A 7,500-nucleotide genomic window follows, 5' to 3' on the forward strand; every position below is an offset into this window, starting at 1 on the left:
GGGTTGTTTATTTTGACACAGGGGTACAGGGAGCAATGAGGTACAATAGCTGGCCTGGTACAGAAGCTCAATGCAAAATGCGAAGCACCAATACATTACAAGCGTCACGTGGAGATGTGTTCACTGACGCATGCACTTCTTTGAAAAACATTAACATATGATCATCAACTTCATCTATCACAGTTGGATGCGCAACCAGTCTCATGAACTGAGGACCATCACATCTCAGCCGGCTCCTTTGACAGAGAGATGGCTCAATTTCGTAGGCCGAGGGAAGTCCTTTCACAGACCTCATGAAGAACAAAACCTTGTCAAAGTCCTCAAGGCTGTCTGGAAGACTGTCCTACAGAATCATAGGAAAGGGAGGGAGGGAGGGAGGGAGGGAGGGAGGGAGAAAGAAAGAAAGAAAGAAAGAAAGAAAGAAAGAAAGAAAGAAAGAAAGAAAGAAAAGAAGGAAGTATAGTATACTTTATTATTATTATTATTACCCTTATTATTATTACATTTATTATTATTATTATTATTATTATCGTCGTTGTTGTTGTTGTTGTCAGTATAAAGCATGTTTCATGTTTCAGAAACAGTTTGCTGTCATCGTCTTGTGATCATCAGTCTCTCTACTCCTATTACCTTTATCGTCATTGTACTATATAATAATCTTCAAAAACAAAATGTAAAGATGTGAATGGGCTTAGACACAGTGTCATTGAGCAGTGCTGCATGTGACCATGAACACTCACATAGGTCTCCACATGAACTTCACAACGCTCATTACAGCCCACAACTTTGTATATGTGCCATGTTTGACGACCGACAGTATTACTGCCAGCCCTCTGTCTTGATCATGTGGTGCTGTTCTTTTCATTGTGGTGATTCTGAAGTTGCAGTCTAAAGTAGAAATTAAAGGGAAACGATGAATGAACTATTTCTACGGCACCTTTGCTAGATTTGTATCTTGGTGGTTTACAGTATTGCAAACAAAGAATATGAAACTTTATAAATAATTGACAAAATTGTGTGTGTGTGTGTGTGTGTGTGTGTGTGTGTGTGTGTGTGTGTGTGTGTGTGTGTGTGTGTGTGTGTGTGTGTATGTGTGTGTGTGTGTGTGTGTGTGTGTGTGTGTGTGTGTGTGTGTGTGTGTGTGTGTGTGTGTGTGTGTTTGCATGCGTGTGCGTGCGTGCGCGTGAGCGTGCTTGCGTGCGTGTGTGTGCATGTATCATATAGAAACAGCACTAACACTCAGATTAATCTTTGTGTCGTCAGCAAAATTAGTATTATGTCAAACACTGTCCAGATGCTGGAATCTTACCGGGTGAACTCATCAGCTCACGTGTTTGTAATGATTTAAAGACTAACATGTCTTCATCCGTTACACACAGAAAGTAGTGGTTCTTGGTTTGGATCGTCTTAAGGTCATCTGTACGATGTGGAACTCCTATGATTAAAGAGAGAAATTAATATTTGTGGAACTCAAATGTTTGACTGCGTTCATTTCCTTTTGTATAATGTCCAATATTTTGAATGTTGTTGCAGTAGTCCAGAAGTAATCAAAAATAAAGATTAGATTAAAAAGGAATTAATTATGTATGACAGAGTATTAGTAAAAAAACGGATACTGCCAAGGCGCACGGCGCATGCACCGTCTTCCCTGCGTGCTAGTTGGTATGGTTTGCAGGTTCCGCCAGGGGATCATTCTAAATACAAATGAACTATATGTTCATCATGATTACATTACATTAGAATAGTGACCAACAGAGAAAAACGATCAATCTCTCCCCTACGCTGGAGGTTGGTTGACTTTGATTCAATGATTAAAAGTTACACAAATCATTATCCTTGACCCACATGGTCTTAATAATGCAAAAGAGGGACAAATTATTGTAACTATTATAGCTGTGTGTTATATCTGCCTCCGAATCCATGTTTTGCTGTGCACAGGACAGTAAAGTCGGAAATGTTCTACATTAAACTCAGAGATTTCTGAGTAAAATGTCAGAATATTGCCTATTTTTACCTAGATGGCCCTAATAGCCGTTATAACTATGTTACCAATAATGTTAGTAATCCAAAAAAAAATCACGTAATTTGCAATCAGTAACTTTAAATATTATAACCATACTGTATATAGCACACACAAAAACTAACATGCCAAAAACAAAGGCTAAACGGAAACGAAGATCACATAAAAGATAGAAAATATTCAGTATACTGTATCTTACGTCGATAAGAACACATCACTGCCACAGCAAATGCACAGATGTAAAGGTAGGAGCCTGGATAGGAGGAAGTACAAGCAGCATACATGCAAATAAGATTCAAAGATTCAAAGGGTAGACACGTTCGAAATAGGATTAAAACATTTTCACATAAAAATCTTCAGGTTTTGCATTTGTACTAAATTTCCACTTGGGCGGCCGTCTGGCCAAAGTAATAATATGAGCGACCCAACCTTGTTTAGATAGTGTATATACGGTACATATAAATCACTTAATGAAAATGTAGTTATTTGTTTATTAACATTTCACAGAGGATAACCCAGGGGAGCTGCAAGCAGATTACATTACATTAGTTTCTCAACGAGAGTAATCATGTCAATTCTGTCAAAGGGGTAATGGGATAACATCTAACACTTTAACCATATCTTATACTTTGGCTATTCAAAAATAGTAGATATACAAGCTCATAGCGCGTCGCTTTGTGCCGTGCTATGGGCTTTCTTTTTTTACTCAAATCTTTGCTCCTGGTTCCTGGCACAACATATTTTTTAGATGATGGGGGTCCACAGCCAAATACATATCATTTTTGGGGTACTTGACAAGTTTGAGAACCACTAATCTAACACATAAACGTAAACAGTATTTACCTTTTCTGAACATTGCTGCGGGAGATTCATTTGCTCTCACGCAGGTGCACCAGATCAGGTGTCCTTTAAATAAACAGATTTAAGGGATAAAATATACCTCCATCTCTACTTTCTCCCGGTGTTCCCACCAACACCCAACAACCATGCTTAAATTCATATTAAAATTTTACACAAATGTAGTACAGTAGTTAATAACCTAGAATTCAATTCCTTTTTGGACAGGGTTAGCTAATTGACCAGACAGAAACCTAAGGTGAATAAGCTAACAATTGTAGATCTGCTAAGCTGCTAGCAGGCAGTGTATATTTTCTGTTGAACCATTGATTGTTGCATATATTGGATATGATATACACCATATACCCACTTCTTTTTCAATGAGCACGTATACTCACTTCTAGTGTCCACAGCAGTGATGGAAAAAGTACTCACATTTTGTACTTAAGTAAAAGTATCAATACTGCAATGTACTGCAGAAATACTCTGTTACAAGTAAAAGTCTGGTAATCAAAATTGACTTGAGTAAAAGTACAAAAGTATTGCCATCAAAATAGTAACTAAATTAACAGTAGTCATTATGCAGAATGTCCCATTTCACAAATAAAATGTATTAAAAATGTTGAATCTACAAGCTCACAGTGCGTCGTATCGCAACGCATCGTAAGCTTGTAGATCGGCTATTTTCAAATGGCCAAAATATATATAGGGTTGAAGTGGTTAAAGTATGTTTTGTAATAATAATCAAAATCTACAAAGTAACTAGTAACTAAAGTTGTCAAATAATTGTAGTGGAGTAAAAGTACAATATTTGCCTCTGAGATGTAGTGGAGTAGTAAAAGTAAAAGTATTGAAAATGGGAAATACTCCAGTAAAGTAAACATTTCTCAAAAGTGTACTTAAGTGCATTTTTTACTTGAGTAAATGTACTTAGTTACCTCACTCCACTGGTCCACAGAATTCAGTTTTAGTGGTGTCAAAAATATAAATATTTTAATACAAATTGATTCTGAATATTTTGAAACGGTTTCAATACTCACTTGCCGCACGGTTGATACCAGCCACCCGTTCACCTACTGTATGACTCTTCTCATCGCTGCCCGCAGCCTTCTCACTTCGCAGTGACATATATGTGCTACTAAACTCATGTACAGTACGTACACACACACACACACACACACACACACACACACACACACACACACACACACACACACACACACACACACACACACACACACACACACACACACACACACACACACACACACACACACAAAGTGGTTGCCCACATGTAGCAGCCCCGCCTTTCAATCACAGCGTGGCCCGCAGCTCTCCTCACTCGTCTCATTTCCTCCAGTTGAAATCAGTGCCACAGTGTTATAGTTTGAAAGTCTTGTCGTCTCAGTGTTATAATTTTTATAAATGTCTCGTCACTTGCTAAAGATGACACTTGCACAGAGACCCCATGAATGCTTTTGCTCATGCTCAACGTCGATAAAACAGAAATAATACCCTTTGGTTCCCCACACACAACAAACAATATCACCACCTCCCTTGCCTTGGCCCGCTGACATGCAAACCACATGTCAGAGATGTGGGTGTGCTCCTAGACTCGGCCCTTAAATTCGACAAACATATCGATGCTGTTGTCCAAGGAGCCTTTTTCCAACTAAGACAGGTTTCCAAAATTACATATTTTCCATCAACCCACGATCTGTAAAAAGTCATCCATGCTCTCATTTCCTCCTGCCTAGATTATTGTCCCTCTCTAGACTGCAGCTTGTCCTGAAGGCTGCTGCTAGACTTCTGATCGGCATCCGTATGTGGGATCACATCACTCCCATTTTGGCTTCCCTTCACTGGCTTCCTGTCAAATTCAGAATTTATTTTAAAATGTCCCTATTTGTTTTTAAAGCCCTACATGGGCTGGCACCACCGTGAATATATTTGAGTTGCTTCGTCTCCCCCAATATAGGTCACAGATCAGCGGATAAGAAGCTCCTCAAAGTCCCACGCACCGGTCTGAAGTTGCAAGGTGGCCGTGCCTTTTCGGTCGCCGCTCCAAAATTGCGGAACAGCCTATACCTCTATCGCAGGGGTCTTCAACAGGGGGTCCGGGACCCCTAAGGGGTCCTCAGAGTTACTATAGGGGGTCTGCCAAATCTTTGTGTGATAGGATATATGTTTTTTACATTAACCACTTGAACCCTAGCATAGCATCCCTATTCTGAGGAGAACTTTAGACAAAAATAGCAGATCTACAAGCTCACAAGCTTGTGGATCTGCTATTTTCGGCAAAGAGGATTGGTGTACTCTGTACAAAGTACAGAGTATTGAGGGTTTAAGGTTAAATGTCTGAAAATACACATTAACATGAATCCAACACACTGATGTGCTGTCAAACTATGAAGTCTATGAAGCTTTTATGCCTTTATTGATAGGACAGTAGGCTGACAGGAAATGGGGAGAGAGATGGGGATCAGCAAAGGCCGTTGGGATCGGGAGTCGAACCCACGACACGCACGCTGTCAGGATTACCATCCTTGGCGCCCAGACGGTTACGCCAACGGTCCGGGCCTGGACACATTTTTAATGCGCTTTGTAAACTCCCACGCTTTTTTAACCTCAGCTATTTGTTTTCCAGTTTGGATTTGTATGCTCTGTATTTTGATGCTTTTCATGTGTTTTTAAATCTGATGTTTTTGTGTGTTGTAATTTTCTAAAGCTGTGCAGCACTTTGGTCAGCCTTTAGTTGTTTTTAAATGTGCTTTATTAGCCTATAAATGAAATTGACTTGACTTGACATGGCTTTTGAGCGACAAATATGAGTCCCCCTGGACAAAGGTCAAATAATTGTGTAAGAAGAAAATAGTTGACAATTTGTCATTTTCTTTGTAAACTATCGTCTTTTGCCTGCAGTGCCAATATGATGATTTACTGTTTCTGATCATTATCTTCTGTTACAGCAAGGCCCACCTTGAGATATTTTGGCAGAGTATACACCTTTTCAGTGTTATTGAGTTGCCATGCAAGGAACAGCTTGTGGTCTAAGTTTATTTCCTGCCACAATGCTGATATTCACAAACAGTGCAACAGGAAATAAACATGACTAATTTAGGATGTTTATGTTGTCAAGTGTGAAAGACTACACCCTCTTCTTCAGACACTACAGCACACTATCAAGCCTTATAAAAACAAACCTACCTGATTAACATGCCTGAAATGTAGGAATTGAGAAAAACTGGAAACTGATTTTCATAAATCAGTGCTATTGAACACCCGTTTACGTCTCTGTGTTGGTTAAAGAAATATTGAACCAATGAAAAGTATTAAAAAGCGCTTCTGACAAAACCTGCTAACTCCATTGGATCGTCAAACTGTCTGCTAAAAACCAGCTAAGTCCACCAAAGGGGGGTGGAGTTAGTTGGTTTTGCTGACTCCAGGCTCCACCCCCTTTTGACCTACAATCTCATTGTGAGCTTTGAGGTCCATTCAGCTGTTCTTATCAATGATGAACCAAACCTCCACTTTTTTTATTTTTTTTTCATTTCCTGAAAATAGAACATTTTGGAGTTTGCTGGTTTCTGTCCGACAGCAGAGATATAATACAGTATATACACATATACTACCGTGAAAACATGCAGTTCAAGAATTTTAGGCCAAAATCAGCCTGTGGCAGCGCCACCATGAAGCCAATTTGAAACATTCTGGCGGAGGTTCTTCCTTGGCCTATACTGTACTTGGAGTGTAGGCTACATGCAAAGTTTCTTGCCGGTCGGTCCAGCAGTGCCTGAGATTAGCTCTTCACAGACGGACAGACAGATCCCTTTTGTGCGACAAAGTACGGCATTAATTTATAGAAAAAGCCCATAAAAAACATTGTAATATTCAAATACAAGGTGTCTGCCCGACAGCAAAGATATATTATATGTAGCCTATATTGAGATAAACCACCTGGCGTGGTAAAAGTCATTCAGTGTTAGAAGGTTGCACCATCTCTGGTGGGTAGGAAGAATGATATCACCTCTTGTCGGGTGGAAACCTCATATGTCCAAAACTGTAACTTTTCAGGATTCAAATTACAAAAATAGCAAAAGTACCAGATCTACAAGCTCAAAACGCATCGCTTCACGCCGCATTTCGAGCTTGTGGATCCACTACTTTTGATGCTTTTTGTGTGACGCTGTAGTATGATCAAGTAGGGGCGTCAAATTATGAATAAATACAAAAGGTTAGAATATATAGAGAGAAGAGGTTTCTGCACGACAGCGACGATATATAACAACTGTGGTTCTGTGAATTCTGGATGACCGCCAGAGTTCTGTGTCCCTCAGTATCTTCATGGGTGAGCAGATTGTTTTGGAACAGATTATGCTGATGACGCAGGGTTTCATACTGGAGGAATAAGCCCTGTCATCCCAGCTCACAGGTGACTTTGTTGGTATAATTACTCAACCTGCACAAGATGGAAGCATCCAGTGCTAGAAGCACTGAGGCGGTCATCCAGAACCGTGGTTCTCTAACTTTTTCATGTCAAGGACCCCCAAAACGATATGAATTTGGCTGCGGACCACCCCATCTCAAAAATATTTAGTGCCAGGGATTTTTCAAAAAATAGCAGATCTACAAGCTCATAGCAC

At 39.8% G+C, this 7,500-nt stretch overlaps 1 long non-coding RNA gene across 1 annotated transcript in view; it reads right to left on the reverse strand.

Moving 5' to 3' along the window:
- Window positions 1-3,956, reverse strand: part of LOC308084183 — a 5,108-nt gene extending 1,152 nt beyond the window's left edge. The window contains exons 1-6 of the long non-coding RNA XR_013933057.1: window positions 3,898-3,956; window positions 2,864-2,926; window positions 2,220-2,273; window positions 1,310-1,435; window positions 741-888; window positions 1-343 (exon numbers count right to left, since the gene is read on the reverse strand). The exon at window positions 1-343 is cut by the window's left edge and continues 1,152 nt beyond it. This is a non-coding gene — a long non-coding RNA (uncharacterized lncRNA). The remainder of the gene's footprint in view (window positions 344-740; window positions 889-1,309; window positions 1,436-2,219; window positions 2,274-2,863; window positions 2,927-3,897) is intronic.
- Window positions 3,957-7,500: the final 3,544 nt, after the last annotated feature.

The sequence above is a fragment of the Gymnoscopelus braueri genome, assembly GCF_963280865.1.
Source record: "Gymnoscopelus braueri genome assembly, chromosome: 4".
In the NCBI taxonomy this organism is placed as follows: Eukaryota; Metazoa; Chordata; class Actinopteri; order Myctophiformes; family Myctophidae; genus Gymnoscopelus; species Gymnoscopelus braueri.